The sequence below is a fragment of the Ovis canadensis genome, chromosome 12 (assembly GCF_042477335.2).
Source record: "Ovis canadensis isolate MfBH-ARS-UI-01 breed Bighorn chromosome 12, ARS-UI_OviCan_v2, whole genome shotgun sequence".
NCBI lineage: Eukaryota > Metazoa > Chordata > Mammalia > Artiodactyla > Bovidae > Ovis > Ovis canadensis.
The window spans coordinates 55,943,679-55,957,082 of record NC_091256.1 but is presented as its reverse complement, the minus strand read 5'-3'; positions in this window follow the sequence as shown (position 1 = coordinate 55,957,082).

The window sequence follows — 13,404 nt, the reverse complement described above, 5'->3', positions numbered from 1 at the left end:
TGCCATTTCCTTCTCCAGGGGATATTGCTGACCCAGGGATCAAACCTACATGTCTTGGGTCTCCTGCATTGACAGGCAGATTCTTTACCACTTTGCCACCTGAGAATCCCTAAGATCTGAAATAGCCAAAGAAATAAAAATAATATTTTTTAAAAGGCCAACGTGGTGTGATTTTACCAGATTGGTTCCTTGGTAAGAGATATTTTCTTTTCTTCAGGATGAAAGAATAAGGAAAATGGTGCAGTGATGAAGGGTCTGTATTTAGAGGGATGAGTCTGAATCTCCATTCTGTCACTCGCTATGAGCTGGGGCTAACAGTGCTTCCTACTCTGTAGGGTTACTGTTCAAATAAATAAGATTGTACACCTAAAAGTATTTAGATCATGGCCTGGTCCCAATCAGGATTCAATATGTGTTGTTAATCAGTCACTAAGTCATCTCTGATTCCTTGCAACCCCATGGACTTCAGCCCTCCAGGCTGGTCTGTCCTTCACCATCTGCCAGAGCTTGCTCAAACTCATGTCCATTGAGTTGGTGATGCAATCCAACCATCTCATCCTCTGTCATCCTCTTCTCCATTTGCCTTTACTCTTTCCCAGCATCAGGGTCTTTTTCCAGTGAGTCAGCTTTCTGCATCAGGTGGCCAAAGTACTGGAGCTTCAGCTTCAGCATCTGTCCTTCTAGTGAATATTCAGGGTTGATTTCCCTTAGGATTAACTCATTTGCTCTCCTTGCAGTTCAAGGGATTCTCAAGAGTCATCTCTAACACCACACTTGGAAAGCATCAATTCTTCAGTGTTTAGCCTTCTTTATGGTCCAACTCTCACATCCATACATGACTACTGGAAAAACTATAACTATGACTATATGGACTTTTTTTGGCAAAGTGACGTCTCTGCTTTTAAAAATGCTGTCAAAGTTTTTCGTAGCTTTTCTTCTAAGAAGCAAGTGTCTTTTAATTTTGTGGCTGCAGTCACTGTCTGCAGTGATTTTGGAGCCCAAGAAGATAAAAATCTGTCCCTGTATCCACTATTTCTCCATCTATTTGCTATGAAGTGATGGAACTGGATACCATGAACTTCGTTTCTTTGAATGTTGAGTTTTAAGCCAGCTTATTCACTCTCTTCCTTCACCCTCATCAAGAGACTCTAGTTCCTCTTCACTTTCTGCCATTAGATGTTCAGTTCAGTTCAGTCACTCAGTCGTGTCCGACTCTTTTCGACCCCATGGACTGCAGCAGGCCAGGCTTCCCTGTCCATCACCAGCTCCCGGAGCTTGCTCAAAACTCATGTCCATCAAGTCAGTGGTGCCATCTAACCATCTCATCCTTTGGTGTCCCCTTCTCCTCCTGCTTTCAATCTTTCCCCAGCATCAGGATCTTTTCCAGTGAGTCCATTCTTTGCGTCAGGTGGCCAAAGTATTGGAGCTTCAGCTTCAGCATCAGTCCTTCCAATGAATATTCAGGACTGATTTCCTTTAGGATTGACTGGTCTGATCTCCTTGCAGTCCAAGTGACTCTCAAGAGTCTTCTCCAATGTCACAGTTCAAATGAATCAGTTTTTCTGTGCTCAGCTTTCTTTATGATCCAACTCTCACTTCCATGTATGACTACTGGAAAACACATGGCTTTGACTAGATGGATCTTTGTAGGCAAAGTAAGGTCTCTGCTCTTTAATGTGCTGTCTAGGTTGGTCATAGCTTTTCTTCCAAGGAGCAAGCATCTTTTAATTTCATGGCTGCAGTCACCACCTGCAGTGATTTTAGAGCCCCCCCCCAAAATAAAGTCTTCATTGTTTCCCCATGTATTTTCTATTAAGTGATGGGACTGGATGCCATGATCTTCATTTTTTGAATGTTGAGTTTTAAGCCAACTTTTTCACTCTCTTCTTTCAATTTCATCAAGAAGCTCTTTAGTTCCTCTTCACTTTCTGCCATAAGGATGGTGGCATCTGCATATCTGAGGTTATTGGTATTTCTCCTGACAGTCTTGAATCCAGCTTGTGCTTCATCCAGCCTGGCATTTCACATGATGCACTCTGCATATAAGTTAAATAAGCAGGGTGACAATATACAGCCTTGACATACTCCTTTCCCAATTTGGAATCAGTCTGTTGTTCCATGTCCGGTTCTAACTGTTGCTTCTTGACCTACATACAGATTTCTCAGGAGGCAGGTCAGGTGGTCTGGTATTCCCATCTCTTTCAGAATTTTCCACAGTTAGATCCACATAGTCAAAGACTTTGGTGTAGTCAGTGAAGCAGAACTAGATGTTTTTCTGGAACTCTCTTTCTTTTTCAATGTTCCAGCAGATGTTGGCAATTTGGTCTCTGGTTCCCCTGCCTTTTCTAAATTTAGCTTGAATATCTGGAAGTTCTCGGTTCACATACCGTTGAAGCCTGGCTTGGAGAATTTTGAGCATTATTTTGCTAGCGTGTGAGATGAGTGCAATTGTGAGGTAGTTTGACCATTCTTTGGCATTGCCTTTCTTTGGGATTGGAATGAAAACTGACTTTTTCCAGTCCTGTGACCACTGCTGAGTTTTCCAAATTTGCTGGCATATTGAATGCAGCACTTTCACAGCATCATCTTTTAGGATTCGAAATAGCTCAGCTGGAATTCCATCACCTCCACTAGTTTTGTTTGTAGTGATGCTTTCTAAGGCCCACTTGACTTCACATTCCAGGATGTCTGGCTCTAGGGGAGTAATCACAGCATTGTGGTTATCTGGGTTCATTAAGGTCTTTTTTGTATAGTTCTTCTGTGTATTCTTGCCACCTCTCTTAATATCTTCTGCTTCAGTTAGATCCATATCGCTTCTGTTGTATTGTGCCCATCTTTGCATGAAATGTTCCCTTGGTATCTCTAGTTTTCTTGAAGAGATCTCTAGTGTTTCCCATTCTTTTGTTTTCCTCTATTTCTTTGCATTGGTCACTGAGGAAGGCTTTCTTATCTTGTCTTGCTGTTCTTTGGAACACTGCATTCAGACGGATATATCTTTCCTTTTCTCCTTTGCCTTTTACTTCTTTTCTCAGCTATTTGTAAGGCCTCCTCAGACAACCATTTTGTCTTTTTGCATTTCTTTTTCTTGGTGATAGTCTTGATTACTACCTCCTGTACAATGTCACGAACTTTCATCCATAGTTCTTCAGGCACTCTGTTTATCATATTTAATCCCTTTAATCCATTTGTCACTTCTATTGTTGAATCATAAAGGATTTGATTCAGGTCATACCTGAGTGGTCTAATGGTTTTCCCTACTTTCTTCAATTTAAGTCTGAATTTTGCAATAAGGAGTTCATGATCTGAGCCACCGTCAGCTCCTGGTCTTGTTTTTCTGACTGTATAAAGCTTCTCCATCTTTGGCTGCATAGAATATAATCAGTCCAATTTCGGTATTGACCATCTGATGATGTCCATGTGTAGAGTCTTCTCTTGTGCTGTTGGAAGCGGATGTTTGCTATGACCAGTGCCTTCTCTTGGCAGAACTCTGTTAGCCTTTGCCCTGCTTCATTTGTACTCCAAGGTCAAACTTGCCTGTTACTCCAGGTATCACTTGACTTCCTACTTTTGCATTCCTATCCCCTATGATGAAAAGGACATCTTTTTGGGGTGTTAGAAGGTCTTGGAGGTCATCATAGAACTGAAGTTCAGACTCGGTGCTAAAATAGGGGAGAGTGGGCATGGAAAAGAGTTTGCATGTTAGAGATGTCACTCCTATTGCCATGGGTATTGTGTGACCAAAAGAGTTTTAATTTGGGGCTGTGGTGGTGGCTAAATTATCTTCCTAGTTCTGCATCATCTTTTCTTGTTAGGGCATCAGTTCTTCTAATCCTGGGGTGTGGAGACCTGCACCAATGCTTGGCAGTGATTACAAAGTGAATGTGAAATAAGAAGAAAAGGGAAAGGCAAATACAGAGATTTGGGGTCAGTTCCTTGGTTTTCAGCTTCCCTAGAGGCCGCCGTCTCTGGGGTCACAGAGTTGGACAGGACTGAAGCGACTTAGCAGCAGCAGCAGCAGCGGAGGCTCAGACAGTAAAGAATCGGCCTGCAATACGGGAGACCTGGGTTGGATTCCTGGGTTGGGAAGATCCCCTGGAGAAAGAAGAGGCTTTCGTGGTACTTATTATATTTTTCTCATCCCAATTTAGAAGTTTTACCCTCTGTTTTTCTTTTTTAATGTGCTTATATAGATTGTAAAATGGACACTTGACATGCTGCTAAGTCACTTCAGTTGTGTCTGACTCTGTGCGACCCCATAGGTGGCAGCCCACCAGGCTCCTCCGTCCCTGGGGTTCTCCAGGCAAGAACACTGGAGTGGGTTGCCATTTCCTTCTCCAATGCATGAAAGTGAAAAGTGAAAGTGAAGTCTCTCAGTTGTGTCCAACTCTTAGCGACCCCATGGACTGCAGCCTACCAGGCTCTTCCGTCCATGGGATTTTCCAGGCAAGAGTACTGGAGTGGGGTGCCATTGCCTTCTCCTATACTTGACATAGAAAAGTCTAAAACGATTATTTTTATCCTCCTGAAAAATAGGATGAATACTTCGGGAATATGTTAACTCAAATTGCTGCCTCCCACTTTTCATTGCATTGTCTATAATTGTATTCCCTTTCTTCATCACCCCTAATTAGACATTGTTATCATTGTTTATACAGTCAATATTTATTTAGATTTAACTTTATATCTTTTTTGTTCATCATGCCTTTTTGTCCCTCAGATAGGGTTAGTTTTCTATCTACCTCCTATATATTTCTTTTGAAAGTTCCTTTGAAGTTGATATGTTGATTGTAAACTCTATCAGTTTTTGTTTGCTGGTAGATGTCTTTCTTTATCACCCTTAGGGCTTCCCTGGTGGCTCAGAGGTTAAAGTGTCTGCCTCCAATGCAGGAGACCTGGGTTCGATCCCTGGGTTGGGAAGATCCCCTGGAGAAGGCAATGGCAACCCACTCCAGTATTTTTGCTTGGAGAATCCCATGGACGGAGGAGCCTGGAGGGCTACAGTCCACGGGCTCTCAAAGAGTCGGACACGACTGAGCGACTTTCACTGTCTCAAGAGATGATTTCATGTATGTACAACTCTGAGTTGACAATTTTTTTCCTCAGAAATTTGAAAGTGTTATTTCACCATCTTTTAATATTATCGTTATTGATGAAAAATTATTTGTCAGTTTAATTGTCTTTTCTTGCAGGTATCATCTTTTCTTTCTGTCTTTAAAGACTTTCTTTTTGTTGATCATTGCTGGTTTATGGAAGTTCTTTCATTTATATTTGAGGAATGTTGTATTTCATTTGTTCTGGGAAAATGTTAGGCATTATTTCCTTTGCCTCCTCCCTATTCTTTCCTATCCTTCTATAAGTTTGATGAGAAATAAACTTTCTTATTCTATCCTTTGTGTCTCTTATCTCTCTTGTATTTTCTATTTCTGTCTCTCTGTGTTGGATTTTGTGTAATTTTGTCACATCTATCTTCCAATCTGTTATTATTCTCTTTCACTGTATCTGCTACTTAATATTAATGTACTTTGTAATATCAGTGTTATTGCACTGATGCCACGGACATGAACTTGGGCACACTGTGAGAGATGGTGAGGAAAAGGGAGTCCTGGTGTGCTGCAGTCCATGGGACTGCAAAGAGTCAGACATGACTGGGTGACTGAACAACAACAATATCAGTGTCATATTTGTCATTTTTAGATGTTGTATTTGGTTCTATTTCAAATACGCTTGTTCATTTTTAATCGTCTCAGCTTTCTTCTCTGATATTTTCTTTTATTTTTAAGATTATAGTAGACATAATGTTTTACATTTGAAATCACATAGACATAATATTTTACGTTTGGTCTCTAATAATTCCAGTATCAGCAGTCTTTGTGGGTCTACTCTTGATGTTTGTTTTTTCTGCTTAGTTTTACTCTCTCTCTACAATATATTTCTTTTGAACATTCCTTTGGGGGTGATATGTTAATTGAAAGATCTATCAGTTTTTGTTGGCTTATAGATGTCCTTTTTTTAACCCTCCTTCTTAAAAGATAGTTTCATGTATATAAAACTCTAAGTTGACAATTTTTTTCCCTTGTGTAACTTGTTTCCTCATGCATTTTGTGCTTTTTGATTTGAAACTTTGATTCTCTGGAACTTTATCTATGGGAATTCAAGGATTCCTGTTTGTTTATGCTAGACACCTAGGGGCACTACTGAGACAGGATCACTTGAATAAACCAAAGTTTTGACTAAGACTTTTTTTGGACCACCTCAGAGATAATGTGGGTTCTGACCTATGTGAGGATGGACTTGGGGTAGGAATTCTCAAAGAAAAGATTTTCCTTTCTACTGCAGCTAAGATATGAACCCCTTCATCTCCCTTTTCAGACAAGCATTCTCCTAATTCATCTACAGAAAGTGTCACCTTTTAGGATCCCAATTTTATTCACTCTTTCATGAGACATCCTACTCTATGCACATGCCTGGCTTTGTTTCCCCAATCCCATAAACTCAACCCATGAAAACTCAGGACCAAGAGTCAGCAAACTTTTTTTGCAAAGAGTCACAGAATAAATATATTAGGCTTTGCAGACCACATGGTCTCTGTGGCATCTACTTATCTCTGCTATTTTAGAATGAAAGCAACTAGGGACAACACATAAATGAATGCATAGGGCTGGGTTCCAATAAAACTTTATTTACAAAAAGAGGTGATAAACTAGATTAGTCCCTGGGCCATAGTTTCCTGACTTCTGGTCTAGGCCAACAGGAAATGGCTGATGCCCTCAGAGCAAACGCCAACTTCATCATTTTCTTACCTGCTTGGAGTCAGGCTTTCTTCTTTTGTCAGGTCTCTGAAGATTTTACTTATCTTTTTGCCAGTTCAGCAACATATTTATGAGGATGTTTTAGGATATTTTGTTTGCAGTTGCATTGTTCTGCACTGGGAAGATTTCTCTGGATGGAAGTCAGCAATGAGAGTCAGATTCATCTTGAAAATGAAAGTGAAAGTCTGAAAGTCTCTAAGTCATGCCCAACTTCTTGCATCCCCATGGACTGCAGCCTGCCAGGCTCCTCTGTCTACAGGATTTTCCAGGCAAGGATGCTGGAGTGGGTTGCTATTTCCTTCTCCAGGGGATCTTCCTCTCCCAGGGACTGAACCCTGGTCTCCTGCAATGCAAGCAGATTCTTTACAGACTGAGGTAGCAGGTTTTCTCAGACTTTCAAATCACTGGGAGAAACTTTAATAACTACATTTGCTTAACATTCCTATGAACTGAAGAGAAGGCTCATCAGCTTCCATGAGAGCCATTGCATTCCATCAAGAATAGAATCACAGCTGTGCTTATATCCTACAACCCGTGTAGAATCTCTTTTCATGGTATCTGAAAGTTACTGCCCACAAAATCATGACACCACCCAAAGATAACTGCTGTTGACAGTGCATGTATTGTTAACAACGATATTATCCCCATTGTCACTAAGCACGCTTTCACAACAGGATTTTTTCATAGCTACTTTGTAATTCATCATACGGATACAGCACGATTGTATCTGTATGATGACCGACCAGTCCCGAGTATTAGACTCTGAACATAATATTATTAAAGTAATGTTTTTTTCCCTAAAGATTTTTTTGATGTGGGCCATTTTCAAAGTCTTTATTGAATTTGTTACACTATACTACTTCTCTTTATGTTTTGGGTTTTTTTTGGCAAGGAGGCATGTGGGATCCTAGCTCCCTGACCAGGGATTAAACCCACACCCCCTGCATTACAAGGCAAAGTCTTAACCACTGGACCACCAGGGAAGTCCCCTAAATAATGTTATAATGAACTGGTTTGTATGTAATTTTCCATCTCTCTGCTTCTTTCCTCAGGATAAATTCTACCAAGTAAAGAAAATGTTGAATCAAAGAGACGGATCATCTTTCAAAACTTTTTCAGTTGCTAAATGGCAACCAGATTGTTGGGACAGCTAGTAGAAGTACAGTGTTCAGTTAATGATATGCTCTTCAACTTTGGAGTTTTGGGTTAATTTCAGATTTTTTTCTTGTTTCTTTGTTTTTGAGGGTTGCTTTAGTAGATAAAATTTTTGCATAGCTCTCAGAAAATGTGCATTTCTCCTGTTGGTACTGAAGTTGAATATATATACACATGTATGTATATATATACACATATACAATGAATATATGTATATATATGTGTGTATCCATATGTACATATGTATATATATATGTACACATGTATATGATGGTTAGTCCTCATATTTCTTTTGTGATTTACTTACTCATTTCTCTTTTTTATTGTGGCATTTGTTTTTTCTTATGATTTATATATTGATGAATTCATTCATTATCTATCACACATGTTACAAGTATATGTATATACATTTTAGTATACATCTTTTTTTGTTTATGACAATTATTTAAAATTTTGACATAATTTCAGACTTGCAGAAAAGTTGCAAGGTTAGTGCAAAGAATTCTCTAGTACCTTCACCCAGAGTCCTCAGATGTTAACATTTTAGTACTTTCATCTTATTCTTTTTCTTTTTGGTTTTCTCTATCTATATAATTTTTATTTGAACTGATAGACATGAAGCTATGGTATAGTACTTAGAGTTAAAGAGCCAATATTGATAGGTTATCAGCTAAAGTGAATCATTTATTCACATTTTCTTAGTTCTTACCTAATTTACTTTATCTGTTCTAGGAGTCCACCCAGGACACTATATGGCCTCGTGTCTTCATGTCTCCCTAGCTTCCTCGGCACTGTGACAGTTTTTAAGATTTTTCTTTGATCTTTGATGATCTTTGAGTTTTGAGGAGCACTGGTCAGGATTTTGTCTAATGTCCTTCTAAAAGTGTTTTTCTCATGATGTTACTGGTTTGGGGGAGGAAGACCATGGAGGGAAAGTGATATCTTCATCACTTCCTATTAAGTCTGAATTCATGTCAAAAGACTATTAACTTCGTTTTTCACTGTTGATGTTGACTTTGATCTCAGGAATCCAGAGCCTTTTAATGTCTATATAAACATCCTCAGTTTCGAATGAAATTATTTACAAAACAGAAAGAGATTCACAGACATAAAAAGCAAACGTATGGTTAATAAAGGGGAAAGATTGGGAGGAGGGATAAATTGGGAGTTTGGGATTAACATACACACACTACTATATAGAAAAGTGATGAACAACAAGGATCTACTATGTAGCACAAGGAACTCTGCTCATTCTGTAATAACCTAAATGAGAAAAGAATTTGAAAATGAATAGACATACGTATATGTATGACCAGTTCACTTTGTGTATGCCTGAAACTAACACAGCATTGTGAATCAACTATAGTCCAATATAAAATAAAATAAACATCATCAGTGGCGTTTAGGTCAGGTCAACTATTCTGAGCAAAATTTGGAGGTTCAAGTTGTATTTTCTTTTTATTTTTTAAAAAGCATTTTTGTTTCTGTGGCTGCTTTGGGTCCAGTTTTGGCGTGGAAGATTTCGGTTGCATCATGTGGGATCTTTCCTGCAGCTTGATAACTCAGTAGTTGTGGAACTTGGGCTTAGTTGTTCTGCAACATGTGGAATCTTAGATCCCTAATCAGGGATCAAACCCAAGTCCCCTGTATTGCAAGGTGGAGTCTTAACCACTGGACCACCAGGGAAGGTACCTCAAGTTATCGTTTAATCATCATGAAAGCTGCACAATAGCTAGAGAACTGTTATATTCATTGCAATTCATGAACCTGAACGATACCTTGATGAAAATTCCTTAACTATAAGGTTACTGTTATACAGTGTGTTTTTGGTGATACTACAAATTAGGAATTAATCTTAGAACAGAAAGTCTTAAAATTGGTTCTTCAAAACATTCAGCAAATTATTTGAAGGGCAAAAATACTTGTGCACATCCCCTGTTGTGTCATCTGTACCCCTCTGTGTCCCAGATGTAGCCTTTGACTTTCTAGTATTGTTTTGCAAAAAACCACATCTTATCTATTATAAATGATTTAGCTGTCTCATTTCGACTACTCTTGTTTTCCCATTCACTGAATAAACCTTTTGAATGTTTGAGCAGTTAGATTCCCACACCCTACGTTTGATCATTTCCAGGAACCAATAAGAAAGTTTAGCAAAGTGAATCTGAATGATTTATTTGTGCAGAAAGAGTGAATTTCCTCTTAGTCGTACATCCGACACCCACACGATACCTCATCTGTGATGCTGGGAAGGAACATTTTCAGGAGAAATTTGATGCCCAATTAGTGTGTTTTAATTTAGTCAGTGGAATTTCCATCTGGCTGCAGCACATATCCTGGAGGGTAGACAAGCGCTGAGTGTCTTGATGAGTTTGTGAGATGGGTCTGCAGATACAAAGGACACTTTACCCAAGCAGGATTTTAGAGAGTCTGAGTTCCCCCACCCCCACCTCTATTTGTTAGTTACAGGGTGAATGGGAACAGAAATAATGCGTGCAACTTATTTTGCAAATAAACAATATATAATTCAGTTTATATATAAATATAAATTAACTGCCACAGGAAAGTCTGAGATTAAACAAGCCTATTATAAAAAGTTAAGTTTTCATGGAAGGTTTTGGTTCTTATTATGTCTAAAAATAGAGGGGATTTCAGAAGTCTATAATCCTTATCCAAAAATTCTGTTTTCCATTTTGTGGAAGATATCTTTTCAGTCCATTTCAAACAGTAATATGTTGTGTTTTCTGACCTTCGGTTGTTCTGTTTGCATACACTTAGGAATGAGCTTACACAGCTGACATTGATCTTTTCTACTTTCCTAAGAATCATAGTTGCTCCCTAGACACCTTTATCTCCGAAAGTCCTGTAACACTATTAAGTGATGTCTAGATTTGGCTAGCTCCTAACACTAGGAATTCATTATTTTTAGGAGGGAAAGGTGATCATGTACCTATAAGACTTAAACACTGACCTTTGCTAACACAGTTCAGACTGTGTTTAATTGTGACTATTGGGACGTCATTGAACAAGCCCCAGGCAGAGACGTTCATAACAGAAACACCCTGTCCTTCCAGGAACAGAACCAGAAATGTCTGCAATATGTCTGTAGACTCTGGACCTCAGACTGTGTGAACACTTTCCTGGGTTCCACTGTACCCTCAAGTTTGTTTCCCAGCCGTGGAAAATGGCTGTGAGAAATGATTGTGCAACTGCGAACTGTTAGTCACTTTAGATTTCCTGAATATTCCCTGTTTAATTTCTCTGGTAGCTGGCAATCGCATCGAGGATTTAAGCTGCTGAAGGGAATTCGGGAAAACCCACATAAATGTCCTGGATGAGATTTGGCAAGCTATGTGTCTTGGTGACATAACAATGTCATAACTAGAGATTTCATCAAACACAGCAGGCAGGAAATCCCTCTCGCTGCCAGACACCCACTTACAGTCACTGGAGTCTGAGAATCATTGTTGGTTAGAACGGATTCTACACAGTTTTTAATTTGATTATCAGGCTGCTGGAATATAAATTTGGACCCAGAGTTTAGATGCAATGAGATTTCGTTAAAAATGGGCATCTTCAGAGACTTTTTAGAAAAGGAAAAAAAAAAAAAATTAAAATGTAGGAAAGTTTCTGTAAAGGGAACAACAGCTTCTCCAGGAAAAACCCAGCCTACTCCCTCCAGATGAGGCCTGAGCTCTGGGGCCGGAGCTCTGCACCCGGCCTAAACTGTCAGCCAGGCCAACCACTGTGGACTGTCTTCCCAGGCAACCTTTCCTCACCCCCAAGAGCCTAATGAACAGGACCTTTCATTTGAGACCCCATGGACTGCAGCCTGCCAGGCTCCTCTGTCCTTGGAATTTTCCAGACAAGAATACTGGAGAAGGTTGCATTTCCTACTCCAGGGGATCTTCCTGACCCAGGGATCAAACCTTCATCTCGTGTTTTATTTATTGGCAGGAGGATTTTTTTTTTTTACCACTGTGCCACCTGGAAAGCCCTAATTTAAGATAGCATTTTGTAAATTGATGTGTTATATTTATCTTAGTCACTATGAAAAATAGTCTGATGTTCTGAATTTTATCCCATTCTAGAATGTTGTTTCCTAGTGTGTAGGTTTAGATTACTTCAAGATACCTTTTCTTTTCATTCATTTTTGGGGTCTTATTTAGATCTAAGACTATCACCAATTTCTGTTCTAGAATTCGGAAGCTTTTAGGAGAGAGATTGTATACTGTTAAAGGAAGTTGACTTTGACCTTCCGGTTTTCTCCACTTATTCCTGCTCACTGTCACATTTTTGTATCACCCAGGGTTACTTTCTCTGTCTAATTCTTTGATATTTAATTCTGTCGCTTGGGTAAGTATTGAGATTCCAGGTACCATTATATATGTTTATTGGTCCCATTTTCACCACTGAAGACATTTTTATTATATTCATTGGGACATGAATTTAATGTAATGGTTTTTTTTTGCTTTTAAAGTATTTATTTATTTTGACTGCCCCGGGTCTTTCTTGTGGCATGTGGGATATAATTCCCTGACCAAGGATTGAACCTGGGTCCCTTTCATTAGGAGCCTGAGGTCTTAGCCACAGGACCACCAGGGAAGTCCCCATAGTGTTATGTTTTTATTGTCTAATGGTTTACCATTATATGGTGATTTTTTCTGCTTTGCTCTTGCTTGGCATTGATTTAATCTGATACTATGGTGATCACTCTGCTCTTAAATTTGTGTAGGTGTCTTAGAGTATAGACCATCTTGCTAATTCAAAAGTTGACCTCTGTTCACATATGTGTAACTCCAGTTGTCTGTTTGTAGTAGACTGTGGATTTTTCTCTATAGTGAAGTCTAGTCTATTTGCTAATCGTATTCTAACTGTATCTCCAAACTGACCTCTTTACCGCAGACTCCCCTCAACTCCAGACGTTGAATTTCTAATAAGCATTTTATTTGTTTCCTGGGGTTGCTGTAACAAAGCACCACAAACTGGGTGGCTTAGAACAACAGAAACATATTGATGCACAGTTCCAAAGTCAAGATGTAGGCAGGGCCATCCTCCTTGGAGCTCTAGGTAGGATTCTTTCTTGCCTCTTCCAGCTTCTGGTGGTGGCCAGCAGTCCTTGGAGTTTCTTGACTTGCAGCTGCCTTCCTGCCATCTCTGCACCCTCGTCATCACATGATCTTCTCTTAAGGACACTAGTCATATTGGATGAAGGGCCCCCCTAGCTCCACTATGATCTCATCTTAACTAATTATTTCTGTAAATCCCCTTTTTCAAATAAGATCATGTTGTAAGGTTCTAGGGGTTGCTGCTGCTGCTAAGTTGCTTCAGTCGTGTCCGACTCTGTGCGACCCCATAGACGGCAGCCCACCAGGCTCCCCCGTCCCTGGGATTCTCTAGGCAAGAACACTGGAGTGGGTTGCCATTTCCTTCTCCAATG